General features: G+C 38.9%; 1 long non-coding RNA gene and 1 other non-coding gene across 3 annotated transcripts in view; both read left to right on the forward strand.

Moving 5' to 3' along the window:
- The window catches only part of LOC145523559 (uncharacterized), an 880,911-nt gene that overhangs the window by 697,744 nt on the left and 156,588 nt on the right, over positions 1-26,579 (forward strand). The window lies entirely within an intron of this gene.
- On the forward strand, positions 18,781-18,853 carry TRNAW-CCA (transfer RNA tryptophan (anticodon CCA)). Its single transcript has one exon. It is a non-coding gene; the product is annotated as a tRNA-Trp (tRNA).

Genomic DNA, 26,579 nt, shown 5'->3' on the forward strand with positions numbered 1-26,579 from the left:
GATCTTGTGTCCTGTACAATAGCCCTCTATGACATCTTTTTCTCAATTGCTCCATAATTTTTCTAAGAATCATGCAGCTTTCTAGTCTGTACTGAAAGTGACCAACATTGGAGTAGTTTGATGCTACTCTGCTTTAAATCTCTTCTAGGTTAGCAGTGTAACATCTATCTTGTATTTTGAAAGTGAAATGTTATTTTTAGTGCTTTCAGCTCTCATAATTAGCTCAAAAATGATAGCTTCCACAGCTAGCGTTTCTTTATCTTTTAGACAGAATAACAAAACTTAGGTTTCTGTCTTCTCTCTTTCTGCTTCTGCTTTAGCGTCTCCTCTTAACTGAGGAAAAATTCTAAATAAACCTGGTGGTCATTGGTCGTTACTGGTTTCAAACTCACCACTATCATCTCACAAAGGAAATATAGGAAATCTGCACTTTATAATTTTCTAAAGATTACACTTTCACTGGACTTTGAAGATATCAAGTTTTATTTTTCCTTTGATCTTATATTCTTAAGTACACTTTACCCCTTTCCTTTCTGAAAGCTATTGTGTGATGCTAAAATTTTAGTCACACTCTTATTGTCTTCCATGGATCATTGTGTGATAAAGAACTAGCAACATACTCACAAAGTACTAATTTAATAACTGTTGATGAACTCTAGTTAAAATATCTTAACTTGAATTATAATTAGAGTCATGAAAACACTCAGCAACTTCTCAAACACATGGAAAATTGTACACTTGGCTGTAGTAATTGATAACCATAGAATTAATTATTAGAATCTTCAAGCTACAAGCTCATTAAAACAAAGACAGTATTCAGGAATATGTTAACTTTTTGGTATATTATGGTGTAGTGGTTCCCAATTCTGGCACATAAGAATTCATTGGAACACTATTTAAAAATACAGATTCTTAAACTCTATTCAAGACCTACTGAATGAGAATCGTGGGGAGGGATTTTAATGCTTCTCAGATCTTGATGGTCAGGTAAACTAGAAATCACTGATTTCTATCGAAGCTCTTCTTGTACCTGTAAGTGAATTCCAGGGAATCATTCTACTTCCAGATATGACACTGGCCAAGCAGAATTCAACTTCACTGACAGGTCCAGAGAGAGTTACCCTCTCAGTGTAGCCCCATAATCCAGCTCCAGATTGTTCTGCTACGTCATTCTTCTTTGTTTCCACTTGACAACTTTTCAGAAAATTTCCCTATATCAGGGACAACTCTAGCAAAGTTGGAAGAAAGAGACTGGCTCCTCTCCACACCCAAAGTCTGAACTGACCTGAAAGGGGAGAGCCATACCGTGTTCAACCTGGCTGCAGAGTATCCATGAATGGAAGTGAAAGGAGTGCCAAGTGATAGGGACTGCCTGTCTCCTAGCCTCTGGGGCTTTTTCCTGTCTTCAGCCAGGACCACTTACATTCCTGCCTGTAGCTTCAGCCCCATCTAGTTTCTTGAGACCAATCTGATCTTGGACATGAACAAGTATGGAGATTTAGCCCAACCGTTCAGACATCACTGTCAGCCTGGCCCTAATGTTGTGGTCTGACTCTGATAGCCAGGTTTCAGCCTCATTCTGTACATCAGAGTCTCTATCTTGGCAGCCTGCTTGATACTTCAGTCTTTCCAGATCACATTTTTCAAAAAGTGTGGTATGAGAAACACTTCACCAAAGTCTTCCAAAGTATCTATCAAAAATCATATAGATTATGAGCCTGTGATCAAATAGAATGAATCAGAATCTCTAGAGCTGGAGTCTTGTAAGTGCATTTAAAAAAAATTGAAGTATAGTTGATTTATGATGTTGTGTTAGTTTCTGATTTACAGCAAAGTGATTCAGTTTTTTATATTCTTTTTTTGTATTTTTTATTATGCTTTATTACAGGATACTGAATATAGTTCCCTGTGCTACACAGTAGGACCTTGTTTGTCTATTTTATGTATAGTAGTTTCTATTTGCTAATCCCAAATTCCTAATTTATCCCTTCCCAAGCCCTTTAGAAACCATAAGGTTTCTATGTTTGTGACTCTGTTTCCATTTTTTATATAAGTTCACTTGTTTCATATTTTAGATTCCACATATAAGTGATATCATATGGTATTTGTCTTTTTCTTTCTAAGTTATTTCACTTAGTATGAGAACCTCTAGGTCTATCCATGTTGCTGCAAATGGTATTATCTCATTCTTTTTTTATGGCTGAGTAGTATGCCATTGTATATGTATACACACACACACAGTGTTATTGAGTTGTGGGAGCTGTTTGTATATTTTGGAAATTAAGTTCTTGTCAGTCACATTACTTGCAAATATTTTCTCCCAGTCCACAAATTGTCTTTTTGTTTTGTTTATGGTTTCTTTTGCTGTGCAAGAGATTCTAAGTTTGATTAGAACCCATTTGTTTATTTTTGCTTTTATTTCTATTGCCTTGGAAAAATGACATAAGAAAACATTGCTATGCCAAAGAATGTTCAAACTGCTGCACAATTGCATTCATCTCACAGGGTAGCAAAATAATGCTCAAAATTCTCCAAGCCAGGCTTCAACAGTATGTGAACCGTGAACTTCCAGATGTTCAAGCTGGATTTAGAAAAGGCAGAGGAAACAGAGATCAAATTGCCAGCATCCGCTGGATCATCAAAAAAGCAGGAGAGTTCCAGAAAAATGTATACTTCTGCTTTATTGACTACACCAAAGCCTTTGACTGTGTGGATCACAACAAACTGTGGAAAATTTTTAAAGAGATGGGAATACCAGACCACCTGACCTGCCTCTTAAAAATCTGTATGCAGGTCAAGAAGCAACAGTTAGAACTGGACATGGAACAGCAGACTGGTTCCAAATCAGGTAAGGAGTACGTCAAGGCTGTATATTGTCACCCTGCTTATTTAACTTATATGGAGAGTACTTCATGGGAAATGCCAGGCTGCATGAAGCACAAGCTGAAATCAAGATTGCCAGGAGAAATATCAGTCACCTCAGATATGCAGATGACACCACCGTTATGGCAGAAAGCAAAGAAGAACTAAAGAAACACTTGATGAAAGTGAAAGAGGAGAGTGAAAAAGTTGCCTTAAAAAACTCAACATTAAGAAAACTAAGATCATGGCATCCGGTCCTATACTTCATGGTAAATAGATGGGGAAACAATGGAAACAGTGAGAGACTTTATTTATTTATTTATTTATTTTTGGCTCCAAAATCACTGCAGATGGTGACTGCAGCCATGAAATTAAAAGATACTTGCTCCTTGGAAGAAAAGCTATGACCAACCTAGACAGCATATTAAAAAGCAGAGACATTACTTATCAACAAAGGTCCGTCTAGTCAAATCTATGGTTTTTCCAGTAGTCACATATGGATGTGAGAGTTAGACTATAAAGAAAGCTGAGTGCTGAAGAATTGAAGCTTTTGAACTGTGCTGTTGGAGAAGACTCTTGAGAGTCCCTTGGACTGCAAGGAGATCCAACCAGTCCATCCTAAGGGAAATCAGTCCTGAATGTCCATTAGAAGGACTGATGCTGAAGCTGATACTCTAATACTTTGGCCACAGACTGATTGGAAAAGACCCTGATGCTGGGAAAGATTGAAGGCGGGAGGAGAAGGGGATGGCAGAGGATGAGATGGTTGGATGGCATCACTGACTTGATGGACATGAGTTTGAGTAGGCTCCGGGAGTTGGTGATGGACAGAGAAGTCTGGTGTGCTGCAGTCCGTGGGGTCGTGAAGAGTCAGATAAGATTGAGTGACTGAACTGACTGATGTCAGTGAATGTTTTGCCTATGTTCTCTTCTAGGAGTTTTATGCTGTCATGTCTTATATTTAAGTCTTTAAGCTATTTTGAGTTTATTTTTATGTATCAGGTGAAGGAGTGTTCTAATTTCATTGATTTACATGTGATTTACACATCAGAGCAACTAACACACTTATGGTTCCATATAAATTTTAGGATTATTTGTTCTGAACAACTTGAACAACTTGAACAAATAATCCTAAAATTTATATGGAACCATAAGTGTGTTAGTTGCCCTGATGTGTAAATCACATGTAGAGACCACATTAAATCTGTAGATTGCTTTGGGTACTATGGCCATTTTAACAATATTAATTCTTCCTATCCAAGAGCATGGAATATCTTTTCATTTCTTTAAATCATCTTCAATTTCCTTTATCAGTGTTTTATAGTTCTCAGCATAGAAATTGTTCACCACCTTGGTCATTTTTTTTTATGTGGCTTTAAATGGGCTTTTTTTTTTTCTTTCCCTTTCTGACATTTAATTGTTAGTGTAAAGTAATGAACAGATTTCTATATGTTAATCTTGTATCCTGCTGCCTTACTGAATTCATTTATCAGTTCTAGTAGTTTTTGTATGGAGTCTTTATGGCTTTCAGAATATAGTATCATGTCATCTGTAAAATGATGATTTTGCCTCTTCCCTTTTAATTTGGGTACCTTTGATTTCTGTTTTGTTTTTTTTTTCTTTTTCTTGTCTGATTGCTGTGGCTAGGACTGCCAATACTATCTTGAACGCAGAAGTGGTGAGAGTTGGCATCCTTGTTCTCTTCCAGGTTTTAGTGAGAAGGCTTTCAGCTTTTCACCATTGATTATTATATTGACTGTGGTTTTGTTATAAATAGCTTTTATTATGTTTAGATATGTTCCCTCTATGGACTTCCCTTGTGGCTCAGAGGGGGAAGAATCTACCTGCAAAGAAGGAGACCTGGGTTCAATCCCTGAGTTAGGAAGATCCCCTGGAGGAGGGAATGGCCATCCCATCCAGTATTCTTGCCTGGAGAATTCCATAGACAGAGGACCCTGGCGGGTTCATGGATATGCAAAGTCAGACACAACTGAGTGACTAACACTTTCACTTTTACATGTTCCCTCTATACCCACTTTGGTAAGAATTTTTATCATGAATGGATGTTCAGTGTGATCAAATGCTTTTTCTGCATGTATTGAGATGATCATGTGGTTTTTCTCTTTTCCTTTTTTAATGTGGTGTATCACATTGATCAATATGCAATGTTGAATCACATTTGTGACCCTGGTATGAATTCATTTCAATCATGGTGTATGATCTTTTTTTGTGTCATTGGGTTCAGTTTCCTAATATTTTGTTAAGAATTTTTGTATCTATAGTCATCAAAGATATTAGCTTGTAACTTTCTTTTCTAGTAGTGGTTTTGTCTAGTTTGGTATCAGGGTGATGGTGGCTTCATAGAATTACTTGAGAGTGTTCCCTCCTTTTCAGGCTTTTGGAGGAGTTTGAGAAAGATTGATACAACTTCTCTTTTGTATATTTGGTAGAGTAACCTAGTGAAGCTGTCTGGTCCTAGACTTTTGTTTTCAGGTAGTTATTATTATTATTAGAAATTCTATTTCCAATAAGTGCATTTTAAAATAAGAGGTCAGTCAAGAGTTTCACAGGTTCTTTAATGTATAAATCCTGAAATTCCATACACCTCTCTGTAGGTTATATTTCTGGTGATTTTCCATTGTCATTATCATTCTGAATTTTGGGTGAAAGTGTAGTACAGCACAATATTTGTACATTTCCCTTTTAGCCAACATTCATAAGATATAACCTCTGAATTTGGCTGGTGGTACATTGTGCATATAAAAGTTTTGGTTCCAGGATATTCTAATACTCTAATCAAAATTATGTTTTATATTGCATTCTGGGAAAAATAAATGGTGTTACTAACTCTCCCCACCAGAAACATTACAAAATGAAACTCATTCTATGAATGGCAATTAATTTTTATTATTACTATTGTAATTATTTATTATCCTCATTAAGAGCAATTAATATGATATATTACTACTAATAATTTAAATGGCTATAATAATCATAAGACCATCTGGAATTTTCAAGGCACTTTTCTTTAAAGGGCCCAAATAGGATGAAAAATAATGAATTAGGTTCTGAAAAACATGTCCTACATGTTCTTCCAGTTGTTATTTATAGAAACATATATTTATCTACATGCTACCTATGTGGTAAAGAAATTGTTCTCTCAAAGCTGAATAAAAATTAGAAAGTTAGGATAAGGGTTTTATTTTAAACCAGATCAAATAGTTGTAAAATGCCTTCACAGGTAGAACTAAGAACAAATAAAATTATGTTATTGTAGAATAATCAGATCTGGCTTCAGCAATTCCCACTTACAGTGATATTAAAGTTATATAGCAAAGCTAAAATTTCTGCAAAATATCCTCTGTACCAGACCTGACATGAGTTAGAACTGGTAAATCACAATGGTCATTCAACTTAGGCACAGATTATAAGTGATTTATTTAGAGTTCTTAAATCTGGGAAGAAGTTTTAATACCTTGACTATATTTAAAGGATGTTTCTAATTTAATGAATGCTAATTACAAAAAATTATAATATAACTCCTCTGCATTGTTACTGAACTGCCTAGAGACACTCTCACAAGTTTTCTCACCTGAGTAAGTATGCTAGGATAGCATATGACAATGCCAAGAGTGAATAGGGCTAACTTTTTCAAATAACAGCATTGTTAAATTATAAAGAGAGATAATGTGATTCTTCCAAATCTCTTTGATGAATGTAATAAAAATAATATTTTAAATATGTGCCACAAACAAGTATATTTGTGGCTGAATTGCATTCCATTTATAAACATAACAGTATTATATAGATATATGGAACTATATGTGGTTATAATAGTTATTTGAGGATATAATTATAGATATGCATATTATTTTTGTGGGAGTAGAAATGGTTCTCCAGTAGAATTGAGAAAATAGCATCTAATTTTTGTTATCCTTTATATGCACCATTTTTCTATCCTTGAGAGATTTTTTTTTTAATACCTAGAATTTTTTACAGTAGGATTTTCTTTAGCCATAATGGTCAGAGATCTCCACTTGCAATTACCATATTACTTATGAGTATCTATATTATGATATTAAATACTTTAATTAAAGAGGGCAGGTCGGAAGGATAGAGTTCCATAAAAACCAAATGTATGTTTAAAGGTTAGTGGGTACGCTATGTAAATACATCAAGGCTGAAAGAACATGACCATTGCCCCTGCAATGTCCAACTAGCCATCCCTGGTGATGGCACTGGTGGGAACCTCTCCATTTGATTATCTATTTATTACTCAATTATTATTGACATCACCATGTACAAAGTGCTGGATACAAGGGTTAGAAAGAACAAGCAAGGACTTTTTCCTTAAAGGAGCACATAGACTAGAGGGAGAGACATACAAAGCAATAACTTTGGTGCCAGGAAGAATGTGTAACAGATACAGCATCATTATTGAGGACAGCCTTCAGAGCCAGACTGGCTGTGTTTTAAATCTCACTCTGTCATTAGTTAACTGTGTGACTTTAGAGGAAAGTCACTTAATCTCTTTCTTCAGTTTCATCATCTGTAAAATGGGGACACAACTGAAGCAACTTAGCATATCCTGATGGCTTACTGTGAAAATTAAATGAATTAATATATGGGACATATGTTAATATGGTTGGACCTTATTAATTTTGGTAAGCCATACAAAACTGGCGTTTTTGTAATCAAAAACTGTTGAGTAAGCAATACACCAAAAGCACTGACTGTGAAACGTTCATAAATTGATCTTCATCAAATGTCAGTACTCTGTGCTGTGCTGTGCTGTGCTCAGTCATATCCGACTCTTTGCAACCCCACGGACTGTAGCCTCCCAGACTTCTCTGTCCATGGAATTTTCCAGGCAAGAATGCTGGAGTGAGTTGCCATTTCCTTCTGCAGGGGATTTTCCCCACCCATGGATTGTACCCACAGCTCTTGCCTCCTGCATTGGCAGGCGGATTCTTGACCACTGCACCACTTAGGAAGCACTCTACTCATCAAGAAAATGCCATTATGAGTGTGAAACAGATGGAGAAAAAAGTATTAAAAGTCATGAAACACCACGATAACCTTAAAAGAGAGTCAAAAGTCCCATAGGGTCAGCATACCAGGGGCAAGCAGGGCAATATCCCATGTCATGTGGGTTTCCTCATCCCAGGGCAAACAGATCAATTTTGAAATGTGTCCAAAGTCAAGCAAAGAATGGCAAACAGAGAGTCCTTTAGTTTGTGCTCAGTCTATGGCGATAGATGTCTTTCCAGGTCCAGTCTGATGATGGTCAGGTGGTAGCATTTGGGGTGAGACTGCCACTCAGTCTCATCAGAGAGCACATGTTTACTCTAAGCATCTACCTGAGTGACCCACACACTTGATCAGCAGCTGTAATTGGTTTCCACAGTGCCTGGACACAAAGAGGAATGTTTTTACCCTGCCAGTCTTAGTTTTCCCAGGGGCAGATGAAATATTAGGTTACTGGTAACAAAACAGGAGTCAGTAAAAATATAACAGGGTTCCTCCAGGAGATGATTATCTAGAGTTCTGAGAACGACCTGGAGCTCCATACCTGGTGCTAAGGTGGAATTGGCAGAGTAGACCAGTGGATACCATCATGTTTGATCTTAGCTGAACTATTAGTGAAGTAGGCCCATTTTTTTTAGAAAAAAATTTTCCTCAAAGAGAGAGCTGCCACTTTCTCATATAAAGCCAAGATATCACTGGTACCATTTCCATTTGGCCAAGATGCTTGTTGGACCCTGCCCAACTTGTTTGCTATGGAGTCCGAGTTCAACCACCCCAAAATGAGAGTATCAGGCTGGACGCATGTGATTTCCGTTTGTCAGATAGTCAAATGTCAGCGCTCCAGGAATGCCCAGACAGAAACTGATAATTAGCTTCTAAAGCAGTAGATGTGGCTCACTTATGGAGGTGGCCCCAGGGGATCATCCACATGGAGACTGCCTCCCTTTGTCTGTGACTCCCATTGCTGAAATCATCAGTCACAGATTTTTTTCTTTCCAAGAGGTCAAAGGACTATGGGGCTTCAAAGGTGGAAAATGTACCACAGCTTGCTGGACAGCTTCCCACACAGCCTCTTGCCTGGGGCCCCTTTCAAAAAATATCATTTGCAGGTTGGATGACATAAAAGACTAAGTCGAATGCCCGGATGAGGCATGTGCCGTCTCAGTAGCAAAGAGTACGGCAAGGTGCTAAACTTCTCTTTGGCAGGCGGCAGTTTGAAGATGATTTTTCCTGGACTCCCAGAGGGATTTGAGCATTGTAAATCTGCTCACTTAATCTCAAGAAACTTTATTTGGTAAGTATGCTCCTGAGTATTGTTTTGTTAATAATATCACTCTCCCCCTACCTGCCAGGGGAAGTCAGGGCTGTTGTGACTGATGCTTTTGATTCTCTAGAGCCAGTGGGGCATTATCTGAATGAAACCTTTGGGAAGGGTCACTTGTACTAAATCCCAGTCCACCTCAGTTCAGTTCAGTTCAGTTCAGTCACTCAGTCGTGTCTGACTCTCTGCGACCCCATGAATCGCAGCACGCCAGGCCTCTCAGTCCATCACCAACTCCCAGAGTTTACTCAAACCCATGTCCATCAAGTCAGTAATGCCATCCAACCATCTCATCCTCTGTCGTCCCCTTCTCCTCCTGCCCCCCAATCCTTCCCAGCATTAGGGTTTTTTTCAATGAGTCAACTCGTCGCATGAGGTGGCCAAAGTATTGGAGTTTCAGCTTCAACATCAGTCCTTCCAATGAACACCCAGGACTGATCTCCTTTAGGATGGACTTGTTGGATCTTCTTGCAGTCCAAGGGACTCTCAAGAGTCTTCTCCAACACCACAGTTCAAAAGCATCAATTCTTCGGCGCTCAGCTTTCTTCACTGTCCAACTCTTATATCCATACATGACCACTGGAAAAACCATAGCCTTGACTAGATGGACCTTTGTTGGCAAAGTAATGACTCTGCTTTTAAATATGCTATCTAGGTTGGTCATAACCTTCCTTCCAAGGAGTAAGCATCTTTTAATTTCATGGCTGCAATCACCATCAGCAGTGATTTTGGAGCCTCCAAAAATAAAATCTGACACTGTTTCTACTGTTTCCCCATCTATTTGCCATGAAGTGATGGGACCAGATGCCATGATCTTAGTCTTCTGAACATTGAGTCCACCTACTAGTGGCAAAAAACGGGAGAGCTTGGAGGAGTACCTTGTCACTAAAGATGGGTTAGGATGCAACGTATATGTCATGCACCTACTGCTCTACTGGCCACTCTTCCTGAAATGGAAGAGTCCACCTGGCTCTTATGGGAATAGGAAAGGATCTAAGATATTGTTTTTCTACATTCATATGTAGAAGTAAAAACATCTATGTATTAAAATATTTAAATGGCCCCACTCACAAGACTACTTTATCTTCCCTTTCCCACTCTAAACCCTGCCCAATCTGGGTGTCTTTAGCTTTGAAGGGTCTCTAACAGGACAGTAACTTTGTTGCCTGTCTCCAATAGAATTAAAATAGTTTAAATCTCTTCTGTCTCCAATCTTTGAGTCATTTTTTTTTATTATTATCAAGTAGGTTATCTTTGGGCCTCCCTGGTGACAGTGGTAAAGAATCTGCCTGCCAATGCAGGAGACTCGGGTTTGATCCCTGGGTCAGGAAGATCCCCTGGAGAAGGAAATATCAACCCACTCCAGTATTCTTGCCTGGGAATTCCCATGGACAGAGGAGCCTGATGGGCTACAGTCCATGGGGTTGCAGAGTCAGACACTAAACAACAAGGTCATCTTCTTCAACACTGTAAACCATCTAGGATATAAAACGCCTAAATAGTTGTCAATGCCTTGTCTATGGTTTCACATGTTTTGTGCCCATCAAATTCGTATGTTGAAGTCCTAACTCTTAAGACCTCAGAATGTGACCTTATTTGTTGGTAGGGCCTTTACAAGTACATTCAAAGTTAAAGTGAGGTTATTTAGATAGAGTTTAATCCAATATGACTGATGCCCTTAAAAGGGGGTGGGGGGAGTTTAGACACAGAGGCACACATAGAGGGGAGATGATATGAAGAGACATAAGGAGGAGATAGACATCTACAAGCCAAGGAGCGAGAGCAAACAGATCCTCGCCTCATAGACCTCAGAATGAGCAGGCTCGTCAATACCTTTATTTCGGGCTTCTTTTGGCCTCCACAACCATGGGACAATGAATCTCTTTTGTTTAAGCCACATAATTTGTGGTACTTTGTTGTAACAGCCCTCACTGACTAATACACCATGGGGACCTGACTTTATCCAGAAAATCTCCCAAGAGAGCCAAACATCCCTGTATTAATAGTAGCCAAAACCCACTATAAAATAGCTCTTAAAAACATTTACTTTTCTCTCTGAATTGCTATTGCTTTGGCACAATAGGCTGTAGGAAGGAATTGAACCCCAAGAGAGATTATTTCTTAATCAGCATTGCCACCACCATGCTCACATCACCCACTTGAACCAACAGAATTTCCAACAAGTCACCTAATTTCTGCCCCGAATGGTCATAGACTTCCCTCCTTTCATACTCAGTGTAGGTGTTTGTCTCTGTAGTTGTTATCTGAAGGAGGTGGAAACTTCTTACAATGTTGTATATCAGAATTAACAGAGAAATCCCCTCCTAGAAGAAGGGGAACAAATGAACTTAGTTTCCATTACTCCTCCTGCACCCACTTCCCCATTTCTGTCTCATTAACAGTGAATAAAGTGGGGGCCATTTATTGTCCACCTGTCCATACATTTTGTTCAGTGTTCTGCTGATTGCCATGAACTTCCCTCATTTCCCAGTAACTGACCTGCAAGGCCTTCATCCTTCCTGTTTCAGAAAACAAATCTTGTCAGCAGCAACCCCATCCTGGTGCCCTCCACACACTTCAGGCTCCCGTTTTATAGGATTGTTTGGTGACCTTAGCTCCACTTCCTGCAGCTAGCTTCTATTATTTTTTTCATATTTTAATCATCTAGTGTTCATTTGGATATGTTTTGATTGATACCTACAATCACACATTTCGCCTTGAACATGACTTTGATGGAGTGTTGGATGTGTAAGCATCGTCTCCTTGTACGTAATTTTGCCCTTGATTATTGTCTGTAACTCCCTATGCATCATGGCCTTACTTGGTCCCTTGATTTACAGTTATGGTGATTACTTCCCTTGGTAATTAAAGTCTTTTGTTGGATATATTAATCTCATCACCAATGATTCCTTCTAAAGTAAATATATAATAAATAATCACTTTGATACTGTTAGTCACGTCTGTGTTTTATTGTGCTTCTTAAGTTTTCCTCAACATCAGATGATCTGTGTATAATTTTCATCATATTTCTTCTTCCTGCCCTATAAAGACCTGTGACAGGCAATATTTTATAATGTGCGTGTGGTGTTTTAAACTGCATAGCTATCGTTTGGTCTAGAAATGTGTGTTATAGCAGGGAGCAGAATTGAGCAGGCAGGTGGGTGACTTTGGGTAGACAATCTTATTTACTAAAATATACTAAGACTTCCTGCCCTATCTTCCATGCTCGACCTTGACAACCACCAATCTGTTCTTTTCATAATTTTGTCACTTCAAAATTCTCTTAAAAAGAGAATCTTGAAGTAACCTTTTCAGATTGACTTTTTTTAACCAACATAATTCTCTGAAAATTCAGCCGAGTTGTTGCATGTGTCAATATTTCCTTTTTATAGCTGAGTAATATGCTATAGTCTGGATACAGTACGGACAGTTTCACCGTCTACTTTTTGAAGGATATCTGAGTTATTTGCAATTTTGAGTTATTACAAATAAAACTGCTATGAACTGTTATGCACAGATTTGCATTATAACATACCTGGGTTTCATTTTATTCATGTATGATGAGGCCAACAGATCAGAAGATATTGTCATTGAAAAGATAGTTTATTACTCACAGTTCCAAGAGGAAGAGAGCATCCCTTGCCATGCAGCGTCACACAAGATAATAGTAACCTCAGTGGAAGGCAGAAAGGGAGTGCAGAGAAGCTTCAGGAAGACCTTTATGATAGTTTTCAAGAGAAAGAGTGGGAAAAGTAAGCTTAAGCAAGCACACCCAGTTAGGGTTGGCTAATTTAAATAATTTCAGTAAGTTCTAGGGTACAAAGGCTGCCTGATGCCTGACATTTGGGTGATTAGGGCAGGAGAATAATGTCTCAGAAATGTGAGAGCTGCCAGGAAGCAGACCACCACACTGGGGGTTTGGCTTTTGGATTAATTCCTTTGCATATGAAAGCGAGGCTCCAGGGAGAGTGTTTTGGTCTCAGGAGCAATCTACAAACCATTAACCAACCACCAGAGAGGCAGTCCACTGCTAGTCAACAAGGCCCCAGATGTCAAAACATCAGAAGCAGAAAGTAGAAAACAGGGTTAATAGAAGGTTTTTGTGTGAACTTAAGTTTTCATTTCTCTGCATCGAACACCCAAGACTGCAATTGCTAGATCACGTGGTACTTGCATTTTAGGTTTGTGAGAACTGCCAAACTACTTCCAGAGAGGCTGAGCAATTTTACATTACCACCAGCTATGTTGGGGTGATTAAATTTCTCCAAACCTATAGATTTCAAGAAGTGTATTGTTAAATGGATTATTAACATTTCAGACTTTTTTGTAAGTCACTTCAATGTGTTTTTTATTGGTGAGGGCAGTGTGCAGTACACTGAGCTGGGACCTATGAAAGATCCCAAGGTGAACAGGAATGTGGCTTTGCTCCAGGAGCCTCCATTTTCCAGTGGAAGCAAACCTATAAGTGATAAACAAGAAAGAATAAAAATAGGCGATACATGGAGGTTCAGCCAATGTGGAGTGCAGGTATAGTGGAAGGGCCATTAATTCTGGGGGTGTCAATGGGAGGCCTGATGGAGGTATTAATTTCTCAGCTGTCATTGAAAAGTGAGTATGATTGAAAAAGTTGAGAAAAAAAGGTAGAAAAGGCATCCAGCATTAAAAATACTTTGTGTGCTGGGCTTCGCAGGTGGCTCAGTGGTAAAGAATCCACCTACCAATGAAGGAGATGCAGGTTCAATCCTGGGTCATGAAGATCCCCTGGAGAAGGAAATGGCCACCCATTCCAGTGTTTCTGCCTAGAGAATCCCATAGACAGAGGAGCCTGCAGGGCTACAGTCCAAGGGGTTGCAAAAGAGTCAGACAGGACTTAGTGACTGAGCACAGATGTAGCCCTCTGAGTGCTCTGATGGGATTAGAACACTAAGATCATGGAGGGATGGACTGAGCACCAGTGAGAAACAGACCTTGAGAAAGACCATGAGGAAACAAATGACCTAAGTACGAAGAGGACTTTTTTGGTAGCTAATGAGAAGTCACTGAAGTTGCAAAGGATGGAAACAATTTGATCTGCGTTTTGAGATATCATCAAAGTTATATTGAAATGGTGTAAGATCAAAAGTGGAGAGGTTTGAGCAGAAGCTATTGTGATAGTTGGGAGAGATGCTGAGAACATTGTGTCTTTGTGGTACTTTCTTTTGTGTTTTTGAAGTTTAACAAATAGTGCATGTTCCTTGCAAGTAGGTCAGAAAATAATGGAAAGCAAGCAATAGTAATTACTCAAAATCTCCTTACTGAGAAGTAGCCATAATGAACATTTTGTAATATGTTTTAAAGATTTGTTCATAATCTCTATCTGTATGCATGTTTATATGTGTAATTTTGAGCAGATATTAGTCATGTTATATGTAATGTTAATTTTTCAATTTATAATATAGTATGTCATCTTTTAGGCTAATAAATATACTTATTTAGGATCACATGAAATTATTTCCATTGAGTGGAAATACCACAGAGTCAACCCCTCCTACCTGAAGAATATTGAGATAGTTTTGTTTTGCTTGATTTTGCTTGATTTTTTGCCTTTTCTAATAGCGTTTTTTTTATTTAAGCACCTTGCAGATTTGGAATCAGTATAAGGTTCAGTATCTGTGGTTTCTCTCTCTTGCACATGGAAGGAGTAGGGCCTCCAGATAAGGTGTCCTGAGATGCCAAACTCTACCTTGTACTGGTATCAAACATCAGGTAGCCTTGCCCCACCTCTTGAATGCTGAAAACTGCAGGACTTAGGTTGAATTAGAAAGCAGTAAGCTTGTGGTAGTCTAGCTGATACAGGGTTTACTCAGGGTCTTTTACCCCATGTTGATCTCCCCAAAACTGAATTGTGCATTAAATTTTCCAGAGATCTTTTTACAAATGAAGATGCTAGAAGCCAACCATAAAAACTGGTGATTCAGTAGGTCTGGAATGGAGTCAGGAAACTATATTACTTTTACCCTTCCCCAGTTAATTTGACCACACGGCCAAGGTGAGATCTGTGGTTCTGTCCCTTTCTTTCTATTCTTTTTCACAACTTCCTCTGCTGGCTACGAGTTTGCTAAAGGGATGATATATCATGCTAAGGTGGGGCTGAGTGATGGTGCCTTGATGCATTCTTTTATGAGAGAGTCAATGTCTTCAACTGAAAGGGAATCAGACTCCTAATGACTGACATGTTTGGGGCAGAGATAGTTTTGAAAAAAGGAGTGTTCATGAAAGCCTTTAAATAGGAGACTGGGCTATAATGGATATCTTACCAGGTGTCGATCTTCCATTTTCCAAAATTATTTACTGATCTCTCTAACTGAGTGATGAAGCCTTTGACAGCCCTCTTTCCTGAAGGAGGTAAAAATGGACATCTGGGTGCACATGACTGTGCACCTCCTTTATGAGCCCATGTTTTACCCAGCTGGGTTGACAGTATGGTCCTAAAGGAAGACAAAGTGGAAGCACTTCAAAAGGGCCAAAAGGGCACAGTCTTTTTGTCTGGCTGCTGAAGGAAGGGAAGGCTCTGGTTGCTGAGGACTGATTTTGCCCTCGAGGTTATTTTCCTTGGGGAAGACTCTCTAATGCTGTACCAAGGGCATTGTCCTGAGGATCATTTGAGGAGGTGTGCAGAAGTGTGGCCAACTCACACCATCAGCAGAGGCTGTACCATTACTGTACACTGATCAAGAGCCAGAGTGTGTGCCTTCTTCCCATGCTTGGCCTTTTTAGTCATCCCTGCCAGCTCAGAGTAGAGATGTGCCCTCCTCACTCATGACTCTTGTTCATGTTCCCATCAGAACAAAGATAGTTTGCAGATCTCTCTGTAATCCATTTTGCTGCATCCATTGCAGTCCTGCCTTGCCTTCCTCCTAGGGTCTGTATGCAAATCAGACCTAAGCTAACAGTTCACAGATCAGTCACTCAGTCATGTCCGACTCTTTGTGACCCCATGAATTGCAGCACGCCAGGCCTCCCTGTCCATCAAAACTCCCGGAGTCTATGCAAACCCATGTCCATCGAGTCAGTGATGCCATCCAACCATCTCATCCTCTGACGCCCCCTTCTCCTCCTGCCCCCAATCCTACCCAGCATTAGAGTCTTTTCCAATGAGTCAACCCTTCGCATGAGGTGGCCAAAGTATTGGAGTTTCAGCTTCAACATCAGTCCTTCCAATGAACACCCAGGATTGATCTCCTTTAGGATGGATTGATTGGATCTCCTTGTAGTCCAAGGGATTCTCAAGAGTCTTCTTCGACACCACAGGTCAAAAGCATCAATTCTGCGGCGCTCAGCTTTCTTCACAGTCCACTCTCACATCCATACATGACCACTGGAAAAACCATAGCATTGACTAGACAGATTTTTGTTGGCAAAGTAATGTGTCTGCTTTTAAATATGCTATCTAGGTTGGCCATAACCTTCCTTCCAAGGAGTAAGCGTCTTTTAATTTCATGGCTGCAATCACCATCAGCAGTGATTCTGGAGCCCAAAAAAATAAAGTCTGACACTGTTTCCACTGTTTCCCCATCTATTTCCCATGAAGTGATGGGACCAGATGCCATGATATTAGTTTTCTGAACGTTGAGCTTTAAGCCAACTTTTTCACTCTCCTCTTTCACCTTCATCAAGAGGCTCTTTAGTTCTTCTTCACTTTCTGCCATAAGGGTGGTGTCATCCGCATATCTGAGGTTATTGATATTTCTCCCGGCAATCTTGATTCCAGCTTGTGTTTCTTCCAGCCCAGCGTTTTTCATGATGTACTCTGCATATAAGTTAAATAAGCAGGGTGACAATATACAGCCTTGACGTACTCTTTTCCTATTTGGAACCAGTCTGTTGTTCCATGTCCAGTTCTAACTGTTGCTTCCTGACCTGCACACAGGTTTCTCAAGAGACAGGTCAGATGGTCTGGTATTCCCATCTCTTTCAGAATTTTCCACAGTTTATTGTGATCCACACAGTCAAAGGCTTTGGCATAGTCAATAAAGCAGAAATAGATGTTTTTCTGGAACTCTGTTGCCTTTTTGATGATCCAGCGGATGTTAGCAATTTGATCTCTGGTTCCTCTGCCTTTTCTAAAACCAGCTTGAACATCTGGAAGTTCACAGTTCACGTATTGCTGAAGCCTGGCTTGGAGAATTTTGAGCATTACTTTACTAGCATGTGAGATGAGTGCAATTGTGCGATAGTTTGAGCATTCTTTGGCATTGCCTGTCTTTGAGATTGGAACGAAAACTGACCTTTTCCAGTCCTGTGGCCACTGCTGAGTTTTCCCATTTTGCTGGCATATCGAGTGCAGCACTTTCACAGCATCATCTTTGAGGATTTGAAATAGCTCAACTGGAATTCCATCACCTCCGCTAGCTTTGTTCGTAGTGATGCTTTCTAAGGCCCACTTGACTTCACATTCCAGGATGTCTGGCTCTAGGTCAGTGATCACACCATCATGATTATCTGGGTCGTGAAGATCTTTTTTGTACAGTTCTTCTGTGTATTCTTGCCACCTCTTCTTAATATCTTCTGCTTCTGTTAGGTCTATACCATTTCTGTCCTTTATCGAGCCTATCTTTGCATGAAATATTCCTTTGGTATCTCTAATTTTCTTGAAGAGATCTCTAGTCTTTCCCAATCTGTTGTTTTCCTCTATTTCTTTGCATTGATCTCTGAGGAAGGCTTTCTTATCTCTCCTTGCTATTCTTTGGAACTCTGCATTCAGATGGGAATATCTTTCCTTTTCTCCTTTGCTTTTCACTTCTCTTCTCTTCCCATCTATCTGTAAGGCCTCCTCAGACAGCCATTTTGCTTTTTTGCATTTCTTTTCCATGGGGATTGTCTTGATCCCTGTCTCCTGTACAATGTCACGAACCTCTGTCCATAATTCTGCTTCACTTGCCTAAGGAAACATTTCCTTCATGATGGCCCAGAACCAGCTCCAGTCTTTTGCCAGTTCCATTACAGATCTGACATTTTTCCCTCTGTGCAAAAAGGAGAAAAGAACTTGCAGTTCAAGCTACATGCTTCTCCTTTAAACCTCAAGTAAATTCCTTGGCACAGGTTATTTTTCCCAGTCTCCAAAGAAAAATACTAGCATTTTACTAATAATGCTTACTGACACCTTGAAAGCATCAGATTAAAATAAAATGCTTAGTTACACTTTAAAGAATGGAGCAAGATTTGCAGCATCAATATTCATCTCACAAAATCTGTGTGTCAATAACATGGCATAAAAAAAACGAAGTTATTGCAAAAAAAGGATGTTGTTACAAGAGAGAATCGATATGTCCTGTTTGAGAAATCAACACTGTGACTTCATCTCATCATTTATAATGTATTAGCTAAAAGGTCTAAACTGTCTCAATCAGGAGACACGCCTTGAGTTCTTTGCTTGAGGATTTGAAGTGGTGAAAGTAATTATAGCAGCATTCATTTATTACTTACTGTTGTGCAGGTATTCTGCTTAAGTCACTCTCATTTAACTTGATAATGTCTCTGGAAGGGAAGTTGTAACACCCCCATTTTACAGATGACAAGGTTTCAGGGCTTTCCTGATAGCTCAGTTGGTAAAGAATCTGCCTCCAATGCAGGAGACCCTGGTTCAATTCCTGGGTCAGGAAGATCCGCTGGAGAAGGGATAGGCTACCCACTCCAGTATTCTGGCCTGGAGAATTCCATGAACTGTATAGTCCATGCGGTTGCAAAGAGTCAGACATGACTAAGCCAACTTTCACTTTCAAGGAGAACCAGTGGTCAGAGTCACCTCTAATCAGAAGAGACTCCCCGTGGCCTCTGCATTTGCTCAGTACACCCCTGGCCATCCCCAGAGTCCTGGTGGTTCACTTGTTTACAGTCTTCTCAAGTTGTGTGTTCAGCATGCTGCAGCTGGACTACATTTTTCTTATCCTTCTCTTTCTCTCTGCTTTGTGCAACATTAACTGGCAATGTCAGAAGCATGTCCATCAGCTCCTCTAGACGTGATCATCATGCCTATTGTTGATGGTTGTTGGAAAGTTGGATAGAGGGTTCAAAATAAGAAAAGACCAAAGCAGACAATAAGGGACAGAGGTTGATTTGCCAGATCTCAGCACTCAGAAAAGGATGTGTGTTTACAGAATAAAATTGAGCAAATCAAGCCAGGATGACTTTATTCTCAGCACTTAACCTGCTGTATTTTAGGAGCTCAAATTCTCTTTTCAACTAAATCAAACACAGAGAAGCATCTTAATAGCATTTTAAAGATATGTAAACACAAACTAGAAGGAAACAAATTCACTTCCTCTCTTTTCATCTGGAGAGAACCACTCAATGTTTTGGATAGACTGGGAAGGATAGGAGGGAGGGAGAGAGAGTGAGCAAGTTAGGTAGCGAGATAGATGGAAATGGAAACATTTCATAAAATAGAGATCGCAGGTTATACATGACTATCTTTTATTCTCAGTTTTTAGCATTTTCCCATGTCATCATCCCTTGAAAACATGTTTTCAATAAACTAATACTATTCCATTCTCTGAGCAAGCAACTAATTTAATGCTTGCCCTACTTGAAGGCATTTACAGTATTTCAAGCCTTTTTCTCCTTTTTCTATTATAAATAATACTTCAATGGACATCCGTAAATAAGTATCTTCATCCACATTTTAAACTATTTCCTTATAATAGATTCTTAGGCATATAATTATGGCTTTTTTTTCCATTCATGGCTCTTGATATGTTATCAAATTGTTTTCTAAGAATTGGTACTGATAAACACGACCAGCAGTGTTTAAAAATGACTGACTTAAGATATTATTATTTTAAAAAATTGACAAGTGTGAAAACTATTATTTTGTAAACATTTTACATTTTGTTTCTTTAATTACTGAGTTTGAACATTGTCCTCATATTTAATTAGCAATTATATCTCTTTTGTAAGTTATCTGTTCATGTCTCAAGTCATTTTTATTAGATTTTCCTCTCATTGTCTTTGGCTATTAATTTCTTATTGTAATTTATGTTGCCAATTTATAATCTGTCTTTCAACTTTATTTAATACAAATTTTCAGGTATATTAAAAAGCTAAATGTAAAATAAATGGAACCAAGAAAGCTCTAGGTAAATTTTGAACTGCTATTTAATGGTGGATAATTCTTTTAACTGTAATCATAATAAGAGAAATTATGAAGAGGAAGGTCAAATTGAACTGCAGCCAAATGTAAACCATTTGCTTTTCAAAACAATTTCAAAATATAGTATGTGATATGCAATTACAGAACTGAATGTAAAATATAATTACTGTTTTTGAAAAACAAATAGATAAAGTCAAATTATTTTCCAAACTAGTTATATCAGTTTACAGTCTCCCTTCCCAGGAAAAAATTGTGATAGTGAATCAATTATATATTTAAGAATGCTCATAGCAATGTGATTTGCAATCGTCAAAAACTGAAGAGTGCTTTCCATACCCATTAAACGTGGAAATGGAGAAATTACAGGTCTTTATCTGCTGGGACAGAGTAGTGACAGTGAATGAGCTGGAACTGCACACATCGTGGATGAATCTCATAAACACAAGGAAACCAAAAGAAAGCAAGACACACAGAATACAGACAGTATGATTCTATTTATATAGAGTTCATGCACAACTAAACAGTAGACTGCTGGAGACAGATATAGATGTCATCAAGCTAGGAAGAAAAGCCCCCAAAATGATAAGGACAAAACACTTTTGTTTAGATTACTGCTTTTCTACCCTGGCTGCACATTAGAAGTAACTGGGGAGCTTTAAAATAATATATTGAGGCCCAGGACCCAGCCCAGAACAATTAACTTAGACTCACTCTATTCAATGGCTTAGCTAAGAGTTACAGTAAACAAATACTTAGTGCATCACTGAGGAAATTAGGGTCATCCTTTCTCAGTACCTCAAGGTCTTTGCTTCTGCAATTATTCCCTCTCTCTCCTGCAGCATTAATTTCATCCTCACTACTGGGTTACTCTCTTTGGCATATGCACAAGCCTTAATATTAGCTATTTTAAAAGAAACAATAAAACAATGAAATAAAGAACAGTCCCTTGACATTATGTCTTCCTCCTTCCATCTACTGTTTTTTTTTTTTTTTTTTTCTCTCTCTCTGCTTTTATAGCCACTGTCCTGGAAACAATTATCTACACCTCCTCTTTCTACTTCTTAATTTCCACATCCTCTCCGCCCACTTTACCCGGACTTGCATCCCCAGAGGTGCCCCCAAACACCTTTCATTAAGTTCAGCAGCAATAACCGCCATCCTACCAGACTTTATAGTTGACTCTTTGGCTTCATCATGTTGCACCCTCCTGCCTCACCATCACTGCTTGAGCTGGGCTCCTTTTTCTCCTCCTGACCTTGAAATATTGGCTTACACTCTCGGCTTAGTGCTTGGCCTTCTTCTTTTAACTGTTCTCTTTCTTCATGTGAGCTCATCCTGTCCCATGGCCTTTCAGTATCATCTACATATTTTTGGCTCTCAAACATTTATCTTCAACTTTGTTGTCTTCTCTAAACTTGGACTAACATATCCAACTGTATATTCTACATATTTACTTATACAAACTAGTATTTCATTTCATGCCCAAACTTCTACAATGCACCTTGTTGCTTAGAGTAAAAAGCAACAACATTTCATTGATCAGCAACTATTCTTTGGTAGGCCTTCAGATTGCTCCGTTGGTGGCTCAGTTAGTAAATTATCCGCCTATAATTCAGGAGACACAAGTTCAATCCCTGGGTTTGGAAGATACACTGGAGAAAGAAATGGCTACCCACTCTGGTATTCTTGCCTGGGAAATCTCATGGACAAGAGGCGATTCTCTTCCCTACCTTAATAGAAAACCAGCTCCAAAAAAAAGTTGGGGACTTCATCTCAATCTCTGCTGTATCCATAGTATTTATTCATTTATGGCTGTACTGGGTCTTGGTTGCTGTGTGGGGGCTTTCTCTAGTTGTGGAGAGCAGGGGCTTCTCTCTAATTACGCTGCGCAGGCTTCTCTCTACAGTGCGCAGGCTTCTTATTCTGATGGCTTCTCTGGCTTCTCTTGTTGCGGAGCTCAGGCTCTAGGCATGCACATGGGCTCAGTAGTTGTGGTGCATGGGTGTAGTTGCTCGTGGCATGTGGGATCTTCTTGGCACAGGGATTGGACCAGTGTCCCCTGCATTGCAGGGCAGATTCTTAATCACTGAACCAGCAGAGAAGCCCTGTCCTTAGTATTTACAGTAGTGCCTGAGAATTGGAAGGGTCACAATAAGTATGGGAATGGAGAAATAAATACAGCAACACATCAGAACAAACTTTCTACTTTTTAACGTTGTATTTGAGTGTCTGTGGTTTTTACTTAGGCTGGATAAGATTTTTCAATTTTATTTGCAAACTTTAATCACCACCTAATTGAAACTGTTGCAGTTCAAACCCTGAATATTGAACATCTGATTTGCTCCAATATTATTCCTTCATAGAAAAAAGCATAGCTGAAGAAATGCTCATAAAACAGTTTCTCTCATCTCTGAGGCCACACCTCCTCCCCTGAAGTGTTGTTGTTGTTGTTTGGTCACTAAGCTATGTCAGACTCTTTGCAACCCCATAGACTGCAACACACCAGGCTCCGCTTGAAGTACGCCTGCCTATACATTTTGCTGCTTCTGCTTTTAACCACAAACCCCTACCTGTGTATTTCCTGCCACAGAGATGTTTGTCATTTACTTGCCACCCTTGCTACACTCTCACTTATCTACTTCCCGCAAATGTTACTCTCTTCATCATCCTTTATGGCTCTGTAAAAACATGCATTCTCTTAGCTTCTCTCTAAGATCTGAAAGTACAGGCACATTAACAGAAACTTTTTTTTTCTTTCTCTCCTATCTGACTTCCCAGGCTCTGCCAGTGTGGACCCATCTTTTGAAAGGAAGCTTAAGAGATTAATATTGACAATTTGAACCAGATGGCCTAGAGTCACCGTGAGATATTTCACTAGCTGTAATTCTGGTCTCAATCAAGATCTTAATTAACAGCATTGTTCTTATTTATGATACAATCATCATTATGTGGTGTTACACTGATTATACATTATACATGTTCTGTTCTTTGGGTGAACAGTTCACTTGAGTATAACGAGGAAAATACAAAATGTTATTTTAAAATATAAATGTACCTAATTTAAATGTTCCTGTAGTGAATTAAATGGCAATTTTGTGCTATTCTTAAGAGAAAGGATTTACACCTACACTATAAATTATAAAGCCAGCTACAGTGTTCCTAGCACCCACTTCATGCTGTTTCTGTTAAGAATTCCCAGAAGGGCCTCTTAGAATATACCAGCGATTAAGTGAATTACAGTACATTCTGAAGGATTTTATAATACCACAGAGAAATAAAAATAAAGCACAAAACATATATTTAAATTGTAAAAGAAAGTTACTTCAAAAACTGAAATGTATTCGATGGTTCATTCTTCATATTAATGTAGGATTTCTGCCCCCATCCCCTACTGAGTGCTTCAAAAGGAAACATTTAATGATGCAAACTCTTTTTCTGGGTGGCTGACTACAAAATGTCAAAAGACCAAATGTCACCCTTGACTCAAGTGTTGTGGTATTTGCACACACAAAAAATTAATGACAGTCTAAAATATCATTATATTACCATGAAAATAAAAATATTACTGCAACAAATTACAAAAAGGGAGATATACTATTCTTGCTCTTCTGTATTTTAAATAAATAAAGTAGACAGGAGGTAGAATCATATATTACAGAATCATAGGAAAAGAATTATTCCTCTGAAATTATCCTCATTCACTCCTGGCCTGCAGATCTTTGCCCAGATGCTGAAGTCCTGTCCATCTTTCAGGGTTGTGAGCAATGACACCCATTGTCCACTGAATTGATGCCTTCCTGGATTTACCCTTTGGAATCATCTCTCTGTTTTCTCCCTCCACCATCTCTATTTTTGCACAGCTTTTGTATCTCCCTCTTTTTTGGCATTCCCCATAGTGTTTCTATGTTTTCTATTATCTGGTGGGATGCTTCAGGGCAGAGACTATAGTTATTTATTTTGCTATTAAATTTGCCACCATAGGATTTGTTTGTAGTAGGTGATCCCTGAAAATTTTAATTGAATGACATTGATTTCGTTACCATTAGCTACCAATAAAATGCCTCACCAGATTCAAGGAGTTCTATAACTCTTAACTATAGAGTTTTACAACAAATTAAGCAATAATAAAGAAAATCAACCCAGAATATTCATTGGAAGAACTGGTGCTGAAGCTGAAGCTTCAATACTTTGGCCACCTGATGTGAAGAGCCGACTCATTGGAAAAGACCCTGATACTGGAAAAGATTAAGGGCAGAAGTAGAAGGGGACAACAGAGGACAAAATGGTTGGATGGCATCATTGACTCAACAGACATGAGATTGAGCAAACTGTAGGAGATAGTGAATGACACGGCAGCCTGGTGTGTTACAGTTCATGGGTTTGCAAAGAGTTGGACACAACTTAGTGACTGAACAACAACAACAAAATAATAATTACTGAATGCTTTTTATGTTTAAGATACTAACCCCTGTGGGAAATGAAAGACAGCAAATAGTTTATGAAGTGTGTAGTCATGATGGGAAATGCTTAAAAGTGTAGGGGAATAAAATTTGCCACCCCAAAATGTCTCTTTGGCATCTAAATTACTTTGAGCTGAAAACAAAAGACCTAAAAGAAAAGGAGGAAACTTTGGTTTTCTCCATAGATGCCTAACAGAGTGTGGATCTCTGTCCTGTTCCAAGAAGGCAGCTATCATCATTGATAATTATAGTGTGAACTACGTGTGGTAGACAAAAAGGAACCTAACAAAATCTGTTAAAATTTCTCTGTGTCCCATTGCCTTCCTTTCCTCCAGACCAGTTCTTGGTATAATGTCTAGAAACCTTCTAAGTTCTTTGGCTTAAACTGACCACTGCTAATAATTTTAAGAAGATCCTACTTTTGCCCCAAGATAAGAGCTGACTCATTTGAAAAGACCCTGATGCTAGGAAGGATTGGGGGCGGGAGGAGAAGGGGACGACAGAGGATGAGATGGTTGGATGGCATCACCGACTCAATGGACATGGGTTTGGGTGGACTCTGGGAGTTGGTGATGGACAGGGAGGCCTGGCATGCTGGGGTTCATGGGCTCGCAAAGAGTCAGACACGACTGAGCGACTGAACTGAACTGAGAGTAATTCAAAGTTTACATCTTCTGAAGCCTCCCATTTCCTGATATGTCTCTTAAATACGTAGGTTCCTCCTACCTCCATGCTGTTTATTTGTTGACTAAACCAGGATGTTTGCCTTGTAAAGTTTCCCACAATCTTGATTTTCTGCCTGTGTCTCTATGGTATTGTTCAATTTGTTTTTATTTCCTATATTTTCTGTAAGTTAGGTACTTGAATATAGAAGCTTCGTTGTTGTTCAGTTTCTCAATCATTTCCAAGTCTTTGCGACGTGCAGCATACCAGGCTTCCCTGTACTTCACCGTTTCCCGGAGTGTGCTCAAACTTATGTCCATTGAATCAGTGATACCATCCAACCATCTCATCCTCTGTCATCCCCTTTTCCTCCTGCCTTCAATCTTTCCCATCATCAAGGTATTTTCCAATGAGTCAACCCTTTCGCATCAGGAGGCCAAAGTATTGGAGCCTCAGCTTCAGCATCAGTCCTTCCAATGAATATTCAGGGGTGATTTCCTTTAGGATTGACTGGTTAGATCTCTTTGCTCTCCAAAAGATTCTCAAGAGTCTTCTCTAGCTCTACAGTTTGAAGGCAGAGTTGTATTTGAGACTTTGGCAAGAATAGTTCTTATGTGGTATTCCAGCAGGGACCCATAATATATGGTTCTTAGTTTTAGTAGGAGATGTTAGTAGTCATCGATATTCATTAGCTAGAGTGACTATTTCATTAGGCTTTGCAAAATATTAATATTTAATTCTATTAGTTGAAATAATCGTCTAAGAAAAAGCTTCTTATATTTTACTATTTGTTCCTAGAAAAGGGAGGAAAAATACGTAAGTTTTTCTCTATATTTCCTAGTTATCAAGATAGAGATTTAATTCCATAGCATCTCTCAAAGATGCCATTCAAAGATGACTAATTAATTATTTTATTAATATCATTATAAATTTATAGATTTAATCATATTAGGTATGCATTGATACATCACAGTTATTATTCAATTAGTACTTAAATATCCTTGTTTTGGCAACTGGAAATTTCTTCATTTGGCTCCTGAAAGTTTTTGACATGATTACAGTAGATGTCTTGCTTTCTCTTGTAACACAGGTGTGGTTTTGTGCTTTATAATAAGAA

Source organism: Giraffa tippelskirchi, chromosome 2, assembly GCF_054371585.1.
Source record: "Giraffa tippelskirchi isolate mGirTip1 chromosome 2, T2T-mGirTip1v1.2.pri, whole genome shotgun sequence".
NCBI classification, from domain to species: Eukaryota; Metazoa; Chordata; class Mammalia; order Artiodactyla; family Giraffidae; genus Giraffa; species Giraffa tippelskirchi.